Source organism: Bubalus kerabau, chromosome 8, assembly GCF_029407905.1.
Source record: "Bubalus kerabau isolate K-KA32 ecotype Philippines breed swamp buffalo chromosome 8, PCC_UOA_SB_1v2, whole genome shotgun sequence".
Lineage (NCBI taxonomy): Eukaryota > Metazoa > Chordata > Mammalia > Artiodactyla > Bovidae > Bubalus > Bubalus kerabau.
The window spans coordinates 9,425,467-9,449,136 of record NC_073631.1 but is presented as its reverse complement, the minus strand read 5'-3'; the positions used below and the strand labels follow the sequence as shown (position 1 = coordinate 9,449,136).

At 39.3% G+C, this 23,670-nt stretch overlaps 1 long non-coding RNA gene across 1 annotated transcript; it reads left to right on the top strand.

The window, feature by feature from the left end:
- Positions 1–1,965: 1,965 nt before the first annotated feature.
- On the top strand, positions 1,966–22,647 carry LOC129658487 (uncharacterized). The gene is made up of 3 exons (XR_008717364.1): positions 1,966–2,059; positions 21,168–21,248; positions 22,288–22,647. It is a non-coding gene; the product is annotated as an uncharacterized LOC129658487 (long non-coding RNA).
- Positions 22,648–23,670: the final 1,023 nt, after the last annotated feature.

The window sequence follows — 23,670 nt, the reverse complement described above, 5'->3', positions numbered from 1 at the left end:
ATAATACATAATATATAATATGATATATGATACAATATATAAAGCAGTAAGTCATGTTTTAGAAGGAAAAAGGTAGGATGCACAGGGATGAAATTGCAAGTTTTTTGAAAGTATTTTGGTACATAATATGGACTTCAAAATCCTTTAATTTTTATATACTTGTAAAAACAAAATTTTAAAGAAAAGTGAAGAAATCACTAAATATTAAAAACATGCTGAAACTAGTAACTCTAATGGAACAATTTCTCTCTCCCACCTGAACTCTAGGAGAAACTGGAACCGTGGTACCAGCAGAGGCCCCTTGTGCCCATTCGCTTCCTTGGGCATTTGGTGGCTTTGGGTAAGTCTCTCCTGGTCCTCAGATCTCTCATACCAGTTGAGATCCTGAATTTTTATTGGTGGGGTACAGCAGGTACCTGCCCCATCTCAGTAAGATACTGGGGAGAGGGGCCTTCTGGGAAGACACTGGGAAATAAATATTCCCCCAGGGTCTAGATTATGAGTGGGACTCTGTTGGAAGATGCTGGGAGGGGCAGGGAGTCAGTTAAGGACACCCAGGTCTCAGTTGAAACAAACAGAGAAAATACCTACCGCTGGAAAGACACTGGTGGGGGCAGGCTCAGTTTTCACTGAGAAATATTTGGGACTCAGTTGAAAGATACTTAGGTGGCTTCATTGTAGAAAGACATAAGGAGCTCATACTTAGTTGTGGAATGGGAGGGAAAGAGGCAGGGCACAACTTTTGAAAGAATGATATAGCCCAAGGACACAACACAAACCGATTAGAATCAGATGGGACCAAGATGGCAAACAAGAGTAGATGTTGATTTTCAATCATCAAGTGAAATAACACACCCAGAGGTGCCAGGACAGTTCCAAGGCACTGTTAAAAGACCACAGAATGGCCAGTGGCAGAAATCCTGGAAATCTCTGCCCCTTCCCAAGAATAATTGGAATAACCCTCGCCACTACCTAGAACCTTTTAACTTCGGCTTCTTGACAAGAATGAACATCAACATTTTAGGAATCATCTAACTAAAATGGACTGGAATGGGTGAATTTAACTCAGATGACCATTATATCTACTACTGTGGGCAAGAATCCATTAGAAGGAATGGAGTAGCCATCATAGTCAACAAAAGAGTCCTAAATGCAGTACTTGAGTGCAATCTCAAAAGCAACAAAATGATCTCTTCATTTCCAAGGCAAACCATTCAGTATCACAGTAATCCAAGTCTATGTGCTGACCAGCAATGCTGAAGAAGCTGAAGCTGCTTTCTTCTAATGGGTATATGACTTGGACGTATCCAGGAGACCTTGCACTTTAGTTTCTATGTATAATACTTCTTTATTAGAATACCTGTGAATTTAATGAAGCAACAGCATCAATTTTCAGCAACTGGTAACATATATTGTATGTGTTAACCACAGTGTAACAAGAGGGAAAGGGGCAGGGCACAACTTTTGAAAGAATGACATAGCCCAGGGACACAACACAAACTGTTTAGAATCAAATGGGACCAAGAGGGCAGACAAGACTAGACCTTGAGCCTGAATCAGCAAGTGAAATGACACACCCAGAGGTGCCATGACAGTTCCAAGTCACTGTCAAAAGACCAAGGAGTGGGCAGTGGCCCAAACCCTGGAAATCTCCACCCCTTCCCAAGACTAGTTGGAATAGTCCTTCCACTCATTAGCATATGAAATTACCCAGCCTATAAAAACTAACCCTGCCACATTTTATGGCTGCATTCACCCTCTGCGATGGCCCACACTCTTGTCTGTGCAGTGTGTGTGCTTCTCTCTGTATCTGAATAAATCCACTTCTTACCTATCACTTTGTCTCTCACTGAATTCTTTCTGCCATGAGTCATCAAGGGCCTGAGCTTCATTAGGTCCTGAAACCAGGTACTGTGGGTTTTGGCTGGGTTTAAGTCCCAGCCATGTGGGTCCAAGTCCCAAGCAGGGTTTTGGCTGGGTTCGAGTCCCAGCACGTGGGTTCAAGTCCCAATCTGTGGTTAACTGTTTCAGCTGGCACCCACAAAGGGATGGTGATAAGGTAAGAAAAGGTTTCTTTGCAACAACTTTTGGGCACTAACAACTGGTTGGGAGACTGCCTTGGAAGGGATAGCATCTAAAATCATAAGTGCAAATCTTGATCAAATTGTGTGGCGGATTTTGACTTAAGGGTAAAATTTTGGATAGAGTAGGAGTTAGAGGCATCATCTCTGGTTTGGGTCTGAAATGGGTCAGGAGGAATCAATCCCAACCAATATCTTTCTGGGTCTTATCCTCCAGTGTTGGCAAAGATTTGAACTACTGGGATTAAAATCATAGAAACTTGTTAGGCTGTGTAATCATGTTTGACCACAGTATAAGCTAGAAAGCCAAGAAAAGTGGCCACTAAATGGGTCCCTGAGTTATGATACTATATTGCGGCTAGGTTTATATTTAACTGATTTACCCTTTAGGGCCCTCCACAGGTTAAATCATTTACAAGGAGGAACCAGAACTACTCCTGCCTACTGGTAGGAATCATTGCCTCAGGGGAAGACTCAACTAGGGATGAAAAGAGGCCACACCCATATTCAGGAATCTCTTTGTACCCTAAGTTACCCAAGGAGCCCATCCTTAGCTCAGCTAGCACTGTCAGTGATATAAGTTACCAAACAACTGCCCCTACACTTTTGCCTCTGAGAGAAGTTCCTGATGGAAATCGAGGAACAATAAGAGTCCATTTACCTTTCTCAATGTCTGATCTAAGTATCAGTTCAGTCCAGTTCAGTCACTCAGTCGTGTCCAACTCTTTGCGACCCCATGAATCGCAGCACGCCAGGCCTCCCTGTCCATCACCAACTCCTGGAGTTCACTCAAACTTATGTCCATCAAGTCGGTGATGCCATCCAGCCATCTCATCCTCTGTCGTCCCTTTCTCCTCCTGCCCCCAATCCCTCCCAGCATCAGAGTCTTTTCCAATGAGTCAGTTCTTCGATGAGGTGGCCAAAGTATCGGAGTTTCAGCTTTAGCATCAGTCTTTCCAATGAACATCCAGGATTCATCTCCCCTAGAATGGACTGGTTAGATCTCCTTGCAGTCCAAGGGACTCTCAAGACTCTTCTCCAACACCACAGTTCAAAAGCATCAATTCTTTGGTGCTCAGCTTTCTTCACAGTCCAACTCTCACATCCATACATGACCACAGGAAAAACCATAGCCTTGACTAGACTGACCTTTGTTGGGAAAGTAATGTCTCTGCTTTTCAATATGCTATCTAGGTTGGTCATAACTTTCCTTCCAAGGAGTGTCTTTTAATTTCATGGCTGCAATCACCATCTGCAGTGATTCTGGAGCCCCCCAAAATAAAGTCTGACACTGTTTCCACTGTTTCCCCATCTATTTCCCATGAAGTGATGGGACCAGATGCCATGTTCTTCGTTTTCTGAATGTTGAGCTTCAAGCCAACTTTTTCACTCTCCACTTTCACTTTCATCAAGAGGCTTTTGAGTTCCTCTTCACTTTCTGCCATAAGGGTGGTGTCATCTGCATATCTGAGGTTATTGATATTTCTCCCGGCAATCTTGATTCCAGTTTGTGTTTCTTCCTGTCCAGGGTTTCTCATGATGTACTCTGCATATTAGTTAAATAAGCAGGGTGACAATATACAGTCTTGACATACTCCTTTTCCTAATTGTAACCAGTCTGTTGTTCCATGTCCAGTTCTAACACTTGTTTCCTGACTGCATATAGATTTCTCAAGAGGCAGGTCAGGTGGTCTGGTATTCCCATCTCTTTCAGAATTTTCCAGTTTATTGTGATCCACACAGTCAAAGGCTTTGGCATAGTCAATAAAGCAGAAATAGATGTTTTTCTGGAACTCTCTTGCTTTTTTGATGATCCAGCAGATGTTGGCAATTTGATCTCTGGTTCCTCTGCCTTTTCTAAAACCAGCTTGAACATCTGGAAGTTCACGGTTCATGTATTGCTGAAGCCTGGCTTGGAGAATTTTGAGCATTACTTTACTAGTATGTGAGATGAGTGCAATTGTGTGGTAGATTGAGCATTCTTTGGCATTGCCTTTCTTTAGGATTGGAATGAAAACTGATCTTTTCCAGTCCTGTGGCCACTGCTGAGTTTTCCAAATTTGCTGGCATATTGAGTGCAGCACTTTCACAGCATCATCTTTCAGGATTTGAAATAGCTCAACTGGAATTCCATCACCTCCACTAGCTTTGTTCTTAGTGGTGCTTTCTAAGGCCCACTTGACTTCACAATCCAGGATGACTGGATCTAAATATGGCAGAAGACAACTTGGGAATGCACGTGGGTTCAAGTCCCAAGCAAGCTTTTGGCTGGGTTAGAGTCCCGGCACAAGGATTTAAGTCCCAATCTGTGGTTATCTGTTTCATTTGCAAGTATTGAGCTAACTGGAGAAACTAACTCTCACCCTAAATTTTGAGGGGGCTCTTTAACAAGTATGCAGTTAAAAATTGAAACCTGGCTTGGTAAAATCTTAAGCAAGGTCTTCTGGGGGAAGTTCAGATTTCTCTGTATCTTTGAGATGTAAATATCCTATCTGATCTTCCAAGGTTATTCTAGTGTTTGTTTGTTTGTGTATACTCAGCTTATAAGCAGTACTTTTGCATTCTTAATTGGTGGCCAAACAGTGGATCCTTTTAAAATTAGAGAAACTAACAAGTTATCAAATCGAGAGTGCTCTCATTGTAAACAACCGTTTTGTTGGTGCCTATAAAACAGTAGTTAAATTAATGTAAGCACTTTTTTGACTGAAAGAAACCTGTTTAGAAAGCTTCATTGAAGCCTTCTCTATGGACCTTACAGATGTTAATAAGAGCAATTAAGAATATCAACAAAAAACTTGGAAAAAAAAACAAAAAAGTTCTAGCTATTATTTTAATGAGGTATTTTTTTTTTCTTTTTAAGAAAGGACTTACCGCAAATGAATTTTTAAAAATTCCTTGAATGGCTATTTAGAATGGGATAAAATGATTAAAACAAGATTTGATATTACTACACTACCTAAAGGGGTCTTCCATGGTAGCTCAGTGGGGAAAGAATCTGCCTGCAATGCAGGAGACCTGGGTTCGATACCTGGGTCAGAAAGATCCCCTAGAGAAGGAAATGGCAACCCAGTCCAGTATTCTTGGTTGCAGAACCCCATGGAGAGAGGAGCCTGACAGGCTACAGTCCACAGGGTCACAAGAGTTGGACACAGCAACTAAACCACCACCACAAAAAAAAAAATTATAAATTTCAATTGATAGATATATTGGTAATATACATACCTTACTTGAAAACTATATGGCAGAAAAATGCAAATAATTGATATGCCATTATTGTCAGCAGGGACTTCCCTGTTAGCTCAGATGATAAAGAATCCGCCTACAATGCAGGAGACCTGGGTTCTGTCCCTGGGTTGGGAAGATTCTCTGGAGAAGGGAATGGTTACCTACTCCAGTATTCTTGTCTGGAGAATCCCCATGGACAGAGGAGCCCAGTCCACGGGGTCATGAAGAGGCAGACATGACTGAGCAACTAGCGCTCTCACTTTTCTATTGTCGGCAGTCAATATTTTCAATGTAAGGGAAAAGAGAAAACATCATAAAAGCAATGCAGTGAAGTGAAACCTGTATTTGTAGAATTGGAAGTAAAAATATCAATATAGCCTCACACATTTTCTTTTAAAATATATGCATTCTAGCTCTGTCTGCTAAAAATGTACAAAATCCATGACAGCCCCATGGCAAAATGTAGCCACATGTTCCAGGAAACAAACTCACTCAGAAGGACAATGCAGATAGTGGAGTGCAGCTTATTACACCAGCGGGCCCAAGGCAGAGTCTCCTCTTAGCCAAGGACCCTGACCAGTTTTTGTGAAAACCTTATATACCTTAAGCATGGAAGGTTCCCTGAAACTAGTCTGAACAAAAGAAAAAGAAGATACAATCAAAGTTAACTGGTGATCATATGCCTTAAGCCTAGGTAGTTAACAGTGGACAATTATCAATAGGCTTGTGGTCACACCCCAATAAGCATAATAGAATGTATGATTCTATTCGGTTATACAGATAATTAGAGTATTCTTTTAGGCAACGGATAGCCCTGGGGCTCTTCCTTCTGGGGCTTGGTTTTCCAGTTGGTATGTTATTTCCATAGATTAAAGGGTGGCTTCCCTTTGATGGATTCCCTGGTGGCTCAGAGGTTAAAGTATCTGCCTGCAATGCGGGAGACCTGGGTTCAATCCCTGGGCCGGGAAGATCCCCTGGAGAAGGAAATGGCAACCTAATCCAATATTCTTGCCTGGAGAATCCCATGGATGGAGGAGCCTGGTGGGCGTATAGCTCAAAGTCCACAGTCCAGCCCAAGATGGAGTCCTGCTTTCAAGAGAGAGCCTATTATGTTTCCTCCTTCATTAACATCTCTAAAAGCCAAAATAAGCTACAAAGATACATTGCACAGCACAGGGAATATAGCCAATATTTTATAATAACTGTAAATGGAATATGACCTTTAAAAATTGTGAGTCTCTCTATTGTACACCTGACTTATATAACATTGTGCATTGACTATACTTTTAATAAAAACAAAAATGTACCCTGAAGAAATGTTGCATTTCAAATAACATAAATCACCAGCTTCCTTGGAGGAAAGGTTGACTTCAGATCTGATGAAGGAGCTCTGTGAGATGAGCTGAGGTTACTGTGCCATTGGACACTGTGGTGATTTAAAATGTCTCCACAGGATTCTCTGACCCTTAGGCACTAATTCTCTCTTCAAGATGTGGGGTCCGATTTCCATCCTCCAGAGTGGAGGATAGGGGATAATTATCCACTAACTGGCCTTAGTGGATAATTTAAAGCAGAAGTGGGGGGTGTGACTTTGGAGAGGATGCTTTTCTCCTTGCTCACTTCTGTTTTGGATTCTTCCCTCTGGGAAAAGTAAGCTGTGTCAGGTTATGAGAAATTCCAGAGGGTCCATGTGGTGAGCTGAGTCTTCACGCCAACAGCCAGAGAGGAGTTGAATCTTGGTCCAAGAGTCACGTGAGTGAACTTTCTCAGAGAAAAATCCTCCATGCCCAGTCACGTCCATTGATTGCTTCAGCCTGTGGCCATGATTTGGTTACAGCCTCATGAGAGACGTGAGCTCAAACCTTTAGTGACGCTACTGTCAGATACTAAACCCTCAGAAATTGTGTGAGATAGTGCTGGCTATTTTAAGGTGCTCCTTTTGGGAGTATTTTGCTAAAAAGCAATAGAAAACAAGAGCAGATGTAATTGGAAGCAACTAAGTCACATTTCCTCAATCATAAAAGGAAAGATAAAACACTTGTTTTACGATTCAGGGATGAATTTTGATTTCTGGGTAATGGAAGTTCTAGTAGATAAGGGAAAGTTTCTTTTTACAGAAGCATTCTACTTAATATGTAAGGGGAAAAAAGGAAAGTGTTGGAAAATTGTATAAGCTCCAAGGTAATAGGTCATCAACCAAACAGATGACAACATTAGATTAGGTGGGAACATTTTCAGTGGTGAGAGGCTGCTGTCACCAAATGAACCCACTGATTAATCTTAATGCAGAAACTACCCACAGTGTGGGGTCTCTGTTTTATTCTTGTCCTTATCAACCAGCAGAGAAAGCCATTTTAGAGAATATCAGGGAAACCTGAATACAGTATGGGATGATACCAATAGTGTTCCCTTTGCTTATATAGTCACTAGAGTAGGTCTCATACATATGAACAAGTTCCATTCTGAGAGTATGTTTGTAACTCCTATTTGTTCATAAGCTCAACAAAGTTAATCTAGGTACCCAACTAACAAAATCAGTGATATGAGACTGTACTGTAATAGGTTTATAAAAGTAATACATAAAAACAAACACAAAAAATAAAGAAAACATGTTTAATGTTACATTGCAGTACCTTGAAAAGTATAGCAGAATAGTACAACAGATGGCGTGCACATTTGCATACTTCAAAGTTCTCAACTTGAAAGTTTGTATGTAGGGAATTTACTATACTTTTCATAATTTTCAAATATTAACACTCATACAATTCTTTTTCCATGGGTCACATTTTTACCTGGTTCTTCTTCCAGTTTCCAGGATGCCTAGGTTCCAGACTCAGACTTACTACTTTGCATTGCTACACATCCTAGCCAAGGCCTTACTCTGGGTTCAATATTTATATGTTCCATTTTTTCTATTTATTCCAGTGTCCTGCTAGAACATGGATGCTGAAAATAAATAAATAAAAATATGGGACATACAGGTTTTGGTGCCTCACTGTTTCATGCATCTTCAGATCAGATCAGATCAATCACTTCGTCGTGTCCGACTCTTTGCGACCCCATGAATTGCAGCACGCCAGGCCTCCCTATCCATCACCAACTCCTGGAGTTCACTCAGACTCACGTCCATCGAGTCAATGATGCCATCCAGCCATCTCATCCTCTGTCATCCCCTTCTCCTCTTCCCCCAATCCCTCCCAGCATCAGAGTCTTTTCCAATGAGTCAACTCTTCACATGAGGTGGCCAAAGTACTGGAGTTTCAGCTTTAGCGTCATTCCTTCCAAAGAAATCCCAGAGCTAATCTCCTTCAGCAAGGACTGGTTGGATCTCCTTGCAGTCTAAGGGACTCTCAAGAGTCTTCTCCAACACCACAGTTCAAAAGCATCAATTCTTCAGTGCTCAGCCTTCTTCACAGTCCAACTCTCACATCCATATATGACCACAGGAAAAACCATAGCCTTGACTAGATGAACCTTTGTTGGCAAAGTAATGTCTCTGCTTTTGAACATGCTATCTAGGTTGGTCATAACTTTCCTTCAAAGGAGTAAGCGTCTTTTAATTTCATGACTGGAGTCACCATCTGCAGTGATTTTGGAGCCCAGAAAAATAAAGTCTGACACTGTTTCCACTGTTTCCCCATCAATTTCCCATGAAGTGGTGGGACTGGATGCCATGAACTTCGTTTTCTGAATGTTGAGCTTTAAGCCAACTTTTTCACTCTCCACTTTCACTTTCATCAAGAGGCTTTTGAGTTCCTCTTCACTTTCTGCCATAAGGGTGGTGTCATCTGCATATCTGAGGTTATTGATATTTCTCCCGGCAGTCTTGATTCCAGCTTGTGTTTCTTCCAGTCCAGAATTTCTTATGATGTACTCTGTATATAAGTTAAATAAACAGGGTGACAATATACAGCCTCGACGAACTCCTTTTCCTATTTGGAACCAGTCTGTTGTTCCATGTCCAGTTCTAACTGTTGCTTCCTGACCTGCATACAAATTTCTCAAGAGGCAGATCAGGTGGTCTGGTATTCCCATCTCTTTCAGAATTTTCCACAATTTATTGTGATCCACACAGTCAAAGGCTTTGGCATAGTCAATAAAGCAGAAATAGATGTTTTTCTGGAACTCTCTTGCTTTTTCCATGATCCACCAGGTGTTGCCAATTTGATCTCTGGTTCCTCTGCCTTTTCTAAAACCAGCTTGAACATCAGGAAGTTCACGATTCACATAATGCTGAAGCCTGGCTTGGAGAATTTTGAGCATTACTTCACTAGCATGTGAGATGAGTGCAATTGTGCGGTAGTTTGAGCATTCTTTGGCATTACCTTTCTTTGGGATTGGAATGAAAACTGACCTTTTCTCGTCCTGTGGCCACAGCTGAGTTTTCCAAATTTGCTGGCATATTGAGTGCAGCACTTTCACAGCATCATCTTTCAGGATTTGAAAGAGCTCAACTGGAATTCCATCACCTCCACTAGCTTTGTTCATAGTGATGCTTTCTAAGGCCCACTTGATTTCACATTCCAGGATGTCTGGCTCTAGGTCAGTGATCACACCATCGTGATTATCTGGGTCGTGAAGATCTTTTTTGTATAGTTCTTCTGTGTATTCTTGCCACCTCTTCTTAATATCTTCTGCTTCTGTTAGGTCCATACCATTTCTGTCCTTTATCGAGCTCATCTTTGCATGAAATGTTCCCTTGGTATCTCTGATTTTCTTGAGATCCCTAGTCTTTCCCATTCTGTTGTTTTCCTCTATTTCTTTGCATTGATCACTGAAGAAGGCTTTCTTATCTCTTCTTGATATTCTTTGGAACTCTACATTCAGATGTTTATATCTTTCCTTTTCTCCTTTGCTTTTCACTTCTCTTCTTTTCACAGCTATTTGTAAGGCCTCCCCAGACAGCCATTTTGCTTTTTTGCATTTCTTTTCTATGGGAATGGTCTTGATCCCTGTCTCCTGTACAATGTCACGAACCTCATTCCATAGTTCATCAGGCACTCTATCTATCAGATCTAGGCCCTTAAATCTATTTCTCACTTCCACTGTATAATCATAAGGGATTTGATTTAGGTCATACCTGAATGGTCTAGTGGTTTTCCCTACTTTCTTCAATTTAAGTCTGAATTTGGCAATAAGGAGTTCATGATCTGAGCCACAGTCAGCTCCCGGTCTTGTTTTTGCTGACCGTATAGAGCTTCTCCATCTTTGGCTGCAAAGAATATAATCAATCTGATTTCAGTGTTGACCATCTGGTGATGTCCATGTATAGAGTCTTCTCTTGTGTTGTTGGAAGAGGGTGTTTCTTATGACCAGTGCATTTTCTTGGCAAAACTCGTAAGCATTAAAATTGTGGAGGTATGTAATAAAAACAAACTATGGAAACATTTTAGAAAGGCACCATTTCAACTGAAGATTTTCTTATGGAAAATTGATTGATGAAATTTACTATTTAGGAAAAAATGGTATTACTATAAACTTAACATGTTCATTTTTTTTCTTTATTTTTAATTTAAGGATAATTATAATATTGTGTTGGTTTCTGCCATACATCAACATGGATCAGCCATAGGTATACATATGTCCCCTCCCTCTTGAGCCTCCCTTCCATCTCCCACCCACTACCCTCTAGGTTGTCGGCAAGCACGAGGCTTGAGCTCCCTACACCATACAGCAAATTCCTGCTGGCTGTCTATTTTACACATGGTGATGCATATGTTTCCATGTTACTTTCAATTCAGCCAGCCCTCTCCTTTCCGCACTGTGTCCACAAGTCTGTTGTCTATGTCTGTGTCTCCATTGCTGCCCTGCAAGTAGGTTCATCAGTAGCATCTTTCTAGATTCCATAGAGATGAGTCAATCTGTAGTATTTCTCTTTCTGACTTACTTTTACTCCATATAATAGGTTCTAGGTTCATCCACCTTATTAGAACTGACTCAGATGCATTCCATTTATGGCTGAGTAATATTTCATTGTATACAAGTACCACAGCTTTATACAGACCAGTGGAACAAGATAGAAGGCTCAGAGATAAATCCACGTACCTATGGGCACCTTATCTTTGACAAAGGAGGTAAGAATATACAGTGGAGAAAATACCGCCTCTTCAATAAATGGTACTAGGAAAACTGGACAGCTAGATGTAAGAGAATAAAACTAGAACACCTCCTAACACCACACACAAAAATAAATTCAAACTGGCTCACAAACTTGAATGTAAGGCCAGAAACTATAAAGCTCTTTGAGGAAAACAAAGGCAATGCACTCCTTGACATAAATCACAGCAAGATTGTCTAGACCTACCTCCTAGAATAATGGAAATAGAAACAAAAATAAACAAGTGGGATCTAATTAAACTTAAAATCTTTTGCACAGCAAAGGAAACTATGAGCAAGGTGAAAAGATAACCCTCAGAATGGAAGAAAATAATAGCAAATGAAACAACTGACCAAGGATTAATCTCCAAAATATATAAGCTCCCCATGTAGCTCAAAACCACAAATCAAGCAACCCAATCAAAAAATGGGCAAAAGATCTAAACAGACATTGATCCAAAGAAGATATATAGATGGCTAAAAAACACATGGAAAATACTAAACATTGCTCATTATTAGAGAAATGCAAATTGAAACCACAATGACACCATCATCATAAAGTCTACAAACAATAAATGCTGCAAAGGGTGTGGAGAAAAGGGAAGCCTCTTGCACTGTTGGTGGGAATGTAAACTGATAGAGCTACAATGGAGAACAGTATGGGGATTCCTTAAAAAACTAGGACTAAAACTACCATATGACCCAACAATCTCACTATTGGGCATATCCCCTGAAGAAACCATAACTTAAAAACACATATGTACCCATATGTTCATTGTAGCACTATTTACAATAGCTAGGGCATGGAAGCAACCTAGATATCCACAACAGATGAAAACTCCACAGTTTAAAATATAGGAAACTTACAAAGCATGTTCTTGAACCATAATGTAATTAAACTAGAAATCAGTAACAGTAAATAGCTGCAAAATCCCCAAATAGTTGGAAATTAAACAACACATTCTAAGTAAGTTATGGATCCCAGAAAAGTCACAGGGAAAGTAAAACAGATTTTCAACTAAATTAAAGGGTAAATACAACTTGTCAAAATCTGTGGACCAAAGCAGAAGCTGTGCGTAGAAGGAAACTTATAACATTAATGCATATCTTGGAAAAGAAGGAGCATGTAAAGTTATAGTCTAACCTCCCAGGAAAATAAATAAAGGAGAACAAATTAAGCTTAAAAGCAAGTAGAAGAAATGAAATAATAAAAATTACAGTAGAAATTACTGGAACTAATAGGCAAGTTCAGGGCTTAGGGTTGAATGTCAATATACAAAGGCCAATAGTTTTTCTCTATAACATAATGAATAATCAGAATTTAAAATTAAAGCAATATAATTTACAACAGTATACACAGTTACTTAAGCATAAATTTAATAAAATGTGTGCAGGATTTGTTTGCATATAAATGGGAGACAAAGATGAAAGCAGTCAAGAAAAATTTACAGAAACAGAGAAATTGCATGGATTAGAAGACTCAATACAGTTAAAATGTCAAGCTTCTTACCACCTTGATTTATACATTCAATGGAACCCCAGTCAAAATTTCAGCAAGTCATTTTGTGGATACCAGGAAACTTATTTTAAATTTCTCTGATAAGGCAAAGGACCTAGAATTGCCAACAAATAGTGAAGAACAACATTGCAGGACTATTATCCATTGCAAGGTGTACCATAAAGCTACAGTAATTAAGACGGTGTGGTATTGGTGAAAGAACAGACAGATCAATCAGTGGAACAGAAGAGAGAGTCCAGAAATAGATCCACAATTTAGTCAATTGAGCTTTTACAAAAGTGCAAACCAATTCACTGAACAAAAGACAATCTTTCCTGGAAAATGTGAACATCTGTATGCAAAATACTGAACCTAGACATACACTTTTCACTTACACAAAAATTAACTAATCATGGATCATAGACATAAATGTAAATGCAAAACTATAACACCTACAACAGAAAACATTGGGAGAAATGTATACGATCTAGGATTTGTAAATGAGTTTTTAGACATAACACCGAAAAAAGTGATCAGTAAGAGAAAAAACTGACAAGTTTAACTTAATTGAAATTAAAAATATTTTGGGTATGTGTGTTAGTGTGAAAACACTTATGAGACTGAAAAGACAAGCCAGAGACTAGGAAAAAATATTTGTAAAACATATATCTGATAAAGTACTTGTATACCAAATATACAAATAACTCTTTCAACTCAACATAAAGAAAACAAGTAAACCTTTTTTTAAATGGAGGAAGAAAAAATCAGACACATCAGAAAAGAAGATATACAGAAGGCAATAAACATATAAATAGTTCCTCAAAGTTTTTTTGTCCATAAAGACTTTGAAATTAACACAATAGTGATATAGCACTATGTATCTAGCACAAGGCTAAAATCTGCAAAACTGATGCTATCAATTTCTGGTGATGATGCAAGCAATAGAAATTCTTATTTATTAATTTTGGAAATATACCATGTACAGGCATTTCCAGAAACAGTTTATCGATTTCTTACAAAGCTAAATAGAATCTTACCATACAATCCAGGATTCACACTCCTAGGTATTTGTACAACAGTTTGAAAAATTCAGTTCAGTTCAGTTGCTCAGTTCTGTCCAACTTTGTGAACCCATGAACTGCAGCACACCAGGCTTCCCTGTCCATCACCAACTCCCAGAGCTTGCTCAAACTCATGTCCATTGAGTCAGTGATGCCATCCAGCCATCTCATCCTCTGTCATCTTCTCCTCCTGCCTTCAATCTTTCCCACCAGCAGGGTCTTTCCCGAGTCGGTGGTTTGCATCAGATGGCCAAAGTATTGGAGTTTAAGCTTCAACATCAGTCCTTCCAATGAACACCCAGAACTAATCTCCTTTAAGATGGACTGGTTAGATCTCCTTGCAGTCCAAGGGACTCTCAAAAGTCTTCTCCAACACCACAGTTCAAAAGCATCAATTCTTCAGCGCTCAGCTTTCTTTAGAGTCCAATTCTCACATCCATACATGACCACTGGATAAACCATAGCTTTGACTAGACTGACCTTTGTTGGCAAAGTAATGTCTCTGATTTTTAATATGCTGTCTAGGTTAGTCATAGCTTTTCTTCCAAGGAACAAGAATCTTAATTTCATGGCTGCAATCACCATCTGCAGTGATTTTGGAGACCAAAAAACTAAAGCCTCTCAGTGTTTCCATTATTTCCCCATCTATTTGCTGTGATGTGATAGGACCTGATGCCATGATCTTAGTTTTCTGAATGTTGAGTTTTAAGCCAACTTTTTTCTCTCTCCTCATTCACTTTCATCAGGAGGCTTTTTAGTTCTTCACTTTCTGCCATAAGGGTGGTGTCATCTGTATATCTGAAGTTATTGATATTTCTCCTGGCAATCTTGATTCCAGCTTGCATTTTGCATGATGTACTGTGCTTATAAGTTAAATAGGCAGGGTGACACTATACATCCTTGACGTACTCCTTTTCCGACTTGGAACCCACCTATTGTTCCATGTCCCATTCTAACTGTTGCTTCTTGACCCGCATATGGATTTCTCAGGAGGCAGGTCAGGTGGTCTGGTATTCCCATCTCTTTAAGAATTTTCCACAATTTGTTGTGATCCACACAATCAAAGGCTTTGGCATAGTCAATAAAGAAGAAGTAGATGTTTCTCTGGAACTTTCTTGCTTTTCAATGATCCAATGGCTGTTGGCAATTTGAAAAATTATGTTCATACAAAATCCTGCACATGAATATCTAATTAATAACTCCCAAACTGTAAGAAATAAAAATGCTTTTCTGTAGGTATGTTGTTGTTGTTGAGTTGCTAAGTCATGTCTAACTCTGCGACTTTGTGGCCTGCAGCATGCCAGGCTTCCCTGTCTTTCACCCTCTCCTGTAGTTTGCTCAAACTCATGTCCATTTTGTCAGTGATGTCATCCAACCATCTTGTCTTCTGTAGTCCCCCTTTCCTCCAACCTTCAATCTTTCTCAGCATCAGGGTTAATGCAGGCCAATGTTTGACACAAGCTTGAATTCAACTAATAGAGTCTGGCATATATATATCATTGGCCCTTAACAACCATTCCATGAGATGAATGCAATTATTCCCATATATTGATATAAAACATTTAAGAGGAGATTCATTAGGTAATGCAGAATTTGAAAAAATAATATAACTGCTTTATAGATGTGTGAAATAATATCAGAGGTGAGAGAACAGTGCTGACCTAGATAACCATGGAAATCAGTGTGATCTCTAAGACCAAACACCTCAAAGGACTGTACAAAAGCACTATTATCTAGTTGATAACAGTATTCCCCAACAGGAGTCTGGGTTAGCAATTCTGATACTGTTGTCAATGTATAATAGAATTAAACAGTTAAGCAGATAGATATCAGATGACTGGGGCCAGGCTGCACTCTGTTGAAGTGGGAGCTACAGACAGCACGGGAAGGAGGCCAGAATGAACCTTGTGGTAGTGGATTGATTTGGAGACATTTGCATAAACTCATGTTTAGCTTAATGTAGATATAGCTGGTTACAATCAGAAGTATTTAAAGATCTGTGTCAGTTGCACTGTCAACTAAGAGACCTTTGAATCAACTAGACCCCAGTAGCAAGGAGCAGTATGGCACCCAGATTCATGGATTTTTAATCCCATTGTCTAATAGAAAGAAGAAGGGATCCTTGGAGAAATACTGATTCTAGAACTGGGGCAAAAAGCATAGAAGATGAACCTGGAGCATCCTGTAACACTTTAGGATAAAGAAGAGCTCAAAAAATAGCTACAGATACAAAATGATCATGGGAATGTATTACAACATGTGAAACAACTGACCTAACCTGGACAACTGTAACACAAAATATAAAGTAAATGACTGTGAGTCAACACTCATACGTCAATCATTTTATGCATAAATATGAGAGAGAATTCACACATCTCCCAAGGAGAAGAATTCTGAATAATTAATGTACAGACTCCACCCTCAACACTTACTCTTTAGATGTGAGCTGCACACTGTGGCATTTTCCCAAAGATAACGGACAGTTTAAGTGGAGAACTCTGACAGTGTCTCAGTCAGGTGGTCAGGGTTACCAGGTTACCATCCGCTTTGTTAAGTTATGCTGCTAGCCTGTCCTCTTGATAGCATGTGGTGAGAAGGGCAATGGCCTCTACTGTCCTCCTGTAAAAGCAGTAACTACAAGCTAATCATGGGAAACATATCAGACAAACCCATTTGAGAAACAGTCTATTACACACCTACTCAATACTTCACAAACCGCCATGGGCATCAAAAATCAGGAGAGTCCAAGAAATAGTCACAGCCTAGGAAGCCATGGAGAATAAATGTAATATGGTTTCCCGGATGAGATCTTGGGACATAAAAAAGATATTGAGTAAAAACGAAGGAAACCTGGATAAAGTATCTGCTTTAGCTAATAATATTTATGTTGGTTCATTCATTGTGACAAATATGGATAATAAGATGTCAATACTAAGGGACATTAGATATACTTACATTGGGGTGATTTTGTTATCTCCACTTTTCTACAAACCTAAATATTTAAAATTACGTTTACTACAAAATCAGTTAAGGAAACCACAAAAGAACATATTGGCAGATAGACTGAATCATACTGGAAACATGGGTACATAGAATACACAATAAATGGAATTAAAACATATTGAACATATAATTGAAGAAAAATGCATTGACAAATACAGTACCATTTTGTCTTAAAGTTATCAAAGTTATTTTGAAATTATTATGAGATTATAGAGATACTACATGAAATGAGACAAAGTTTCTGAAAATAAAATAGAAAAATATAAATTAAAATTTCCATCATATTCATTCATACCTAAGTAATCCTACCTTAAAGTGTTTGATTTAATTTTTGACATGCTATGACTGTGTGTGTGCATATTTTGTCACTTCAGTCATATGTGACTCTGCAGCTCTGTGAACCTATCTAGCCCTCCAGGCTCCTCTGTTCATGGGATTCTGCAGGCAAGAATACTGGAGTGTGTTGCTGTGCCCCACTACAGGGGTTCTTCCTGACCCAGAGATCAAACCCATGTGTCTTACATCTCCTGCTTTGGCAGGTGGGTTCTTTACTACTAGTGCCACCTGGGAAGCCCCAAAGTTGTGATTAGTTCCTATTAAATGATGTCTATTAAAGCATTTTCTAAAATTGATTTTATTGAAGTATAGATGATTTGCAATGTGTTAGTTTCTGATGACGGAGAAGGCAATGGCACCCCACTCCAGTGTTCTTGCCTTGAGAATCCCAGGGACAGGGGAGCCTGGTGGGCTGCCGTCTATGGGGTCGCACAGAGTTGGACATGACTGAAGCGACTTAGCAGCAGCAGCAGCAGCAGTTTCTGATGTATAGCAGAGTGATTCATTTATACACACACACACACACACACACACACACACACACATATATATGAAGGCAATGGCAACCTACTCCAGTACTCTTGCCTGGAAAATCCCATGGATGGAGGAGCCTGGTAGGCTGCAGTCCATGGGGTCGCTAAGAGTCCGACACGACTGAGCGACTTCACTTTCACTTTTCACTTTCATGCATTGGAGGAGGAAATGGCAACCCACTTCAGTGTTCTTGCCTGGAGAATCCCAGGGACAGAGGAGCCTGGTGGGATGCCATCTATGGGGTCGCACAGAGTTGGACACGACTGAAGCGACTTAGCAACAGCAACAACAGCAATATATATATATATATATATATATATATATACATATACATATATACATATATACATACATACATACATGGGCTTCCCTGATATCTCAGAGAGTAAAGAATCTGCCTGAGTTAGGTCTCTGGGTTGAGAAGATCCCCTGGAAGGGAGATAACAGCAACCCACTCCAGTATTCTTGTCTGGAGAATCCCCATGGACAGAGGAGCTTGGTGGGCTTACAGTCCATGGGGTTGCAAAGAGTCAGACACACAGAGCGACTAAGCACATATTTTCCTTTTCATATTCTTTTCTGTTATGATTTATTACAGAGTATTGAATATAATTCTCTGTGTTATTCAGTAGGACCATGTTTATCCATCTTGTATATAATAGTTTATGTCTGCTAATCCCAAACTCCCAGTCCATCTTCTTCCTTGGCAACCACATGTTCTGTTCTCTATGTCTGTGAGTATATTTTTGCTTCATAAATATGGTCAATTTGTGTCATATTTTGGATTACACATATGATATTATTTGGTCTTTGCCTTTCTCTGACTTACTTCACTTAGTATGATAGTCTCTAGGTCCATCCATATTGCTGCAAACAGAATTATTTCATTCTTTTTTTTTCTTAATATATATGTTTTACTGAAGTAAAGTTGACTTACAGTGTTTCAAGTGAACAGCAAGGTGATTCAGTTATACATATACACATATATTATTTTTGAAATGATTTTCCATTAAAAGTTATTACAAGATATTGACTATAGTTCCCTGTGCTCTACAGTGAACCTTTGTTGTTTGTTGCAGATCTATTTTTTTAATTAGAAATCTAGCATTCTATTTATACTAAGTCAAACTAGTGAAATAAAAATGTCACAAATTTTTTAGGTGAAAATTCATGTCTTCTAAAATATATACATTATACATATTAAATATATATATATGTATACAAAAGCTTTTATACTATGCTTGATAAAGTCTTGAGAAAGAACATCAAAAAAAAAGAGAGGGAGAAATTGGAAAACATAAACTAAATGAATGAATGAATAAACTAAATTAATATGTCTTCTCCATTGTTTTCCTGAGAACCTGGATCATTTTCACTATCATTTCTCTGAATTCTTTTTCTGGAAGATTGCCTATCTCCACTTCCTTTAGTTGTTTTTCTGGGGTTTTATCTTGTCCCTTCATCTGGGACCTAACTTTCTGTTTTTTTCATTGTGATTAACTTTCTGTTTCATGCTTTTTGCTTTAGCCCCTGTGGGACTGTGGTTCTTGCTTCTTCTGTCTGCTCTCTGATGGAGGAGGCTAAGAGGCTTATGTAAGCTTCCTGATGGGAGGGACTGGCAATGGACAAAACTGGCTCCTGCTCAGGGCCTTGCTCAGTAAAGCTTTAATCCAATCCTCTGCTGATGGATGGGGTTGCACTCCCTCCTTATTAGTTTTTTTTCCTGAAGCAACCCAACCCTGGGGTCTACATGTCCTGTGATAGGGTTAATGGTGAACTCAGAGGGCTCATGCCAATAGGGACATTCCAGGCCTGCTGATGCCAGTCCCCCATCCCTGTGGCGAGCCCCTGCTGACCCACGCCTCCACAGGAGACCCTCCAACGCTAGCAGGTAGTTTTGGTTCAGTCTGTGTGGGGTCACTGCGCCTTTCCACGGAGTCCTGGTGCACACAAGATTTTGTTTGTGCCCTTTAAGAGTGGAGTTTTCGTTTGTCCCAGTCCTGTGGAAGTCTTATGATAAAAATCCTGCTGGTCTTCAAGGTCAGATTCCCTGGGGATTCCCAGTCCCTTTGTTGGATCCGCAGGCTGGGAAGCCTGACACGAGTTTCAGAACCTTCACAACAGTGGGAGAACTTCTTTGGTGTTATTATTCTCCAGTTTCTGAGTCACCCACCTGATGGGTATGGAATTTGATTTTATCATGATTGCATCCCTCCTACCATCTCGCTGCAGCTTGTCTTTGGGCACAGGATACATTTTTTCGGTGGGTCGCAGTGACCTCCTGTCAATGTTGTTCAACAGCTTGGTGCAGTTTTGGTGTCTCACAGGAGGAGATGAACACAATCCTTCTACTCTGCCATCTTGAACTAGAAGCCTATTTCATTCTTTTTTTAAAAAAAATTTTTAACTTTATTATATTTTATGGGTGAATAGTGGAAGGTGAAAGAGTTAGTCATGTCCAATTCTTTGTGACCCCATGGACTGTAGCCCACCAGGCTTCTCTATCCATGGGATTCTCCAGCCAAAAACTAGAGTGGGTTGCCATTCCCCTTGCCAATGGATCTTCCCAACCCAGGGATCGAACCTGGGTCTCCTGCTTTGCAGGCAGATTCTTTACCATCTGAGCCACCAGGAAAGCCATGACTGAATAGTATTCTATTGTATATATGTACCACACCTTCTTTATTCATTCATCTGTTGACAATATTTGTTTCCATGTCTTGGCTATTATAATTAAGAAGCATTATTTTAAATTATGAAATTTAGGGAGACCATCTAAAAATAAAAAATGTTTTAGGAAATGTTACTAAATCTATGTGACAAGATATTTACTCATTAAATTTCCTGCAAACAAACATAAATGTTTAAATTCCAAAATTGTTATGGTCAGATCCCAAAATATGTAAATGACCCCAAATATGTAATATAGAAGACAATGAAAATTTATTATTTTAGCATGGATTCCCTTGGGAGTTTTGAATTGTGAATGATAATTATCTTCTTATTTATAAGTTTTGATTTGCCACTAGTTATCATGTACTATCCTATAGTGGGATACACATGCTAAAAATAAATCATCTGCATTTACTGAGTTGAAATACTGACATAGGACACCCTCTATTAATAATAGATTTTGTCAATAAAATTTTCAACAGAGCCTTTTTCTTAAGACAGTTTATTTTTCTCAAAAGATCAGATGTCTTGCTAGGATGCAGAATTAATGGTGAATTTCCAAGCCCCTACTGCAGGTCCACTGAAGGTCTGAAGAAGGAAGGATTTGTCTTGGTCTTTCTCTGCTCCTCCCATGAGTATCTCATTATCTCTTTTAACCAGAGCTCATCTGGGCCCCAAGGAGGGCTATTCTCAAACCCACAAACTCTAAAATCAACCATGCATCTGGAACAGAATTTCAAAGTAAGTTTAAGAAGTCAATAAATACCACATTGGTGATAGTATGACATTGGAAAGGTCCCCAAAGATTAGAAAGGATGGTAACTTTTGACCTGGGCCTTAAGGGAAAATACAGTTGGGATATTAGTTGGGGGAAAATGAGTGTGAAGGATGAGGTTGTTTCATTTTCTAGGTACTACTTTATTCAACAACAAATTATTCAGAGCACCCTGCATTCAGTACTTCCTGTTGGGCACCAGACATTACAACAATGCACAAGTCAGAGCATGTGCACCTGCTCACAAGGACCTGAACTCAAATACAATGAAAACTATTGAGATGGGATAAACTGGGAAAAGTTACAATATGTTACAAATTGAAAGTAAAGAACTAGAGGAAAAGGAGGATTTGAAAGTAAAGGAAAATGTAGTAATTGAGGTAACATGTCACTGAAGCAGGTTTGGAAAGTGACAAGCTACTTAATGTTTAACCATCTCTCTAAGGGAAAAAACTCTGATTTGTACTATTTGTCAATCCCTGTGGTATAAATATCCCATGATGCCTCAAAACATAAATGGGAAAGTGCACAAAATAACTTGGAGGTGATGAATGACAAGGATTTATTATTATTGTTTTTAATTGGTCTGATTGTCAGTTTATATAACTGAATTTTAATGAAGACTCTTTACAGCTAGATGATAAAACTGAAAAATGAAGTCATCGGCTCCTCTGAGCTGGTACAAACCAGTTCTAACAGAATACTGAGATGAAATGGAAATGTGTCAATTGCATTGACTACTTTGGAATAATTCATATTGAATATACTAATATATATATATATATATATGTTATAAAGAAGGGTAATCAGGAGAAGACAATGAAAAATTTGGCTAGGGTCAAGTTGAAGATCTTGAATCATTCTCAGGAAGGTGGGCCCAATTCTGCAGTTCATGGGGAGTCACTGCAGGTGTGTCTGTGTGTGTCTGTGTTGATGTGTGTCTGTCTGTGCTTTAATCAACAGTGACACTGATGTAAAACTGTGGGTTAACATTTGTATTTACAGTGAACTGAAATAAAGCAATATTGAAGAAAGGAAGTCAAATAAGAACCTTCATCTCTATTCAGAGGAAGATGCAAAGTAGAAATAATGATGGCCACAGAAGCAGCCCTGAGAATCCAGCCTGTGCTTTGCAATCAGCCCTGGGCATTGACAAACATTAAACACTTAAAGAAAAACACATTTCTCTGAGTGCAAAAGCTGCCAGTGCTGAAGAGAACCATCTTAACTAAGTCTACAGGGAATCTACACTTAGTAAAATGGAACATTCCTGTGCTAGTTTGCTGTTCCTTTTATTTTCGAATTCCTTTCAGGATACATTTAATCTACTCATCTCAGTGCTGTTGGCGACTTAGCATTAAAAAGGGTGGCGGGTGCTGTTCAACTTTCACTATGTCTAGCAACTCAGCAGGGTAATTTTTAATGTGGTTTCTAACTCCAGGATTCATAGGAAAGGAGGAAAGATGTGTAAGGCTCTTTTATAACTTTATAAGAGAAGACTAGCCCCATTTTTCTATGTGGTTTTGCAAATGAGTGAATGTTCTCTCTGCAAAACTTAAAACAGAGTCACCAGTTTTCAGCCTGGGGGTCTGAACTGTAATTAAAATGCAAATGCCTTAGCTTAATATAATAGCTGGAAGAAATCAGAAAGATCAATCTCATTGAACCATTTTATTTCATAGATGAAAAATCTGAGACAGGGTGGTTGGTGACATTCCGCTAATGAGTGGAGATAGCCCAGCACAGATGGAGGTCTGTGAGCCTGTGTCAGAACCCGGAGCCGCTCCCCCACCAGCCCCCGAGCTCAGCGAGAACAGAAGGCTGGACAGCCTCTGCTCCTTCCATGTTCATCCAAGGCGGGTATGAGGGGGCTGCCTGCACCAAGATCCCGAGTAATGTCTGTCCACTGGCACAGCTGACACTGTAGTTGCTATTGTGATTAATGCTATTTTTGTTGTCTTGAAAAGAAATATCTTTTGAAATATGCTTCTATTATATTTCTTAACTGAATGTAAATTTTATCCAGAAAGATTTATAAGACCTTGCAATTGATTTCAGTATTCTGGACTCCAATTATCTATAGAATGAAGAAAACAGTAACCTTCATAGGGTTAATCTGATGATTATACTGGGTCATGTACATAAGTCGCAGGCCACAATGCCTGACACAGCTACTCACCACACCACATACTTGAAAAGTAAACAGAAGAGGCTGAATCTTGTGGCTTCCCAGTGATGGCTGATGATGCTTATCCATAGTTGCAGACTCAGCAAAGCTCAGGGTTGTTTGAGAACTTAAGAATGATCAGATTCCAATTCCCAAATTGTATAAATGAAAATTATTATTATTATCATTTTTTTTTGTCAAAGTGGTTAAGTGTCTTGCAT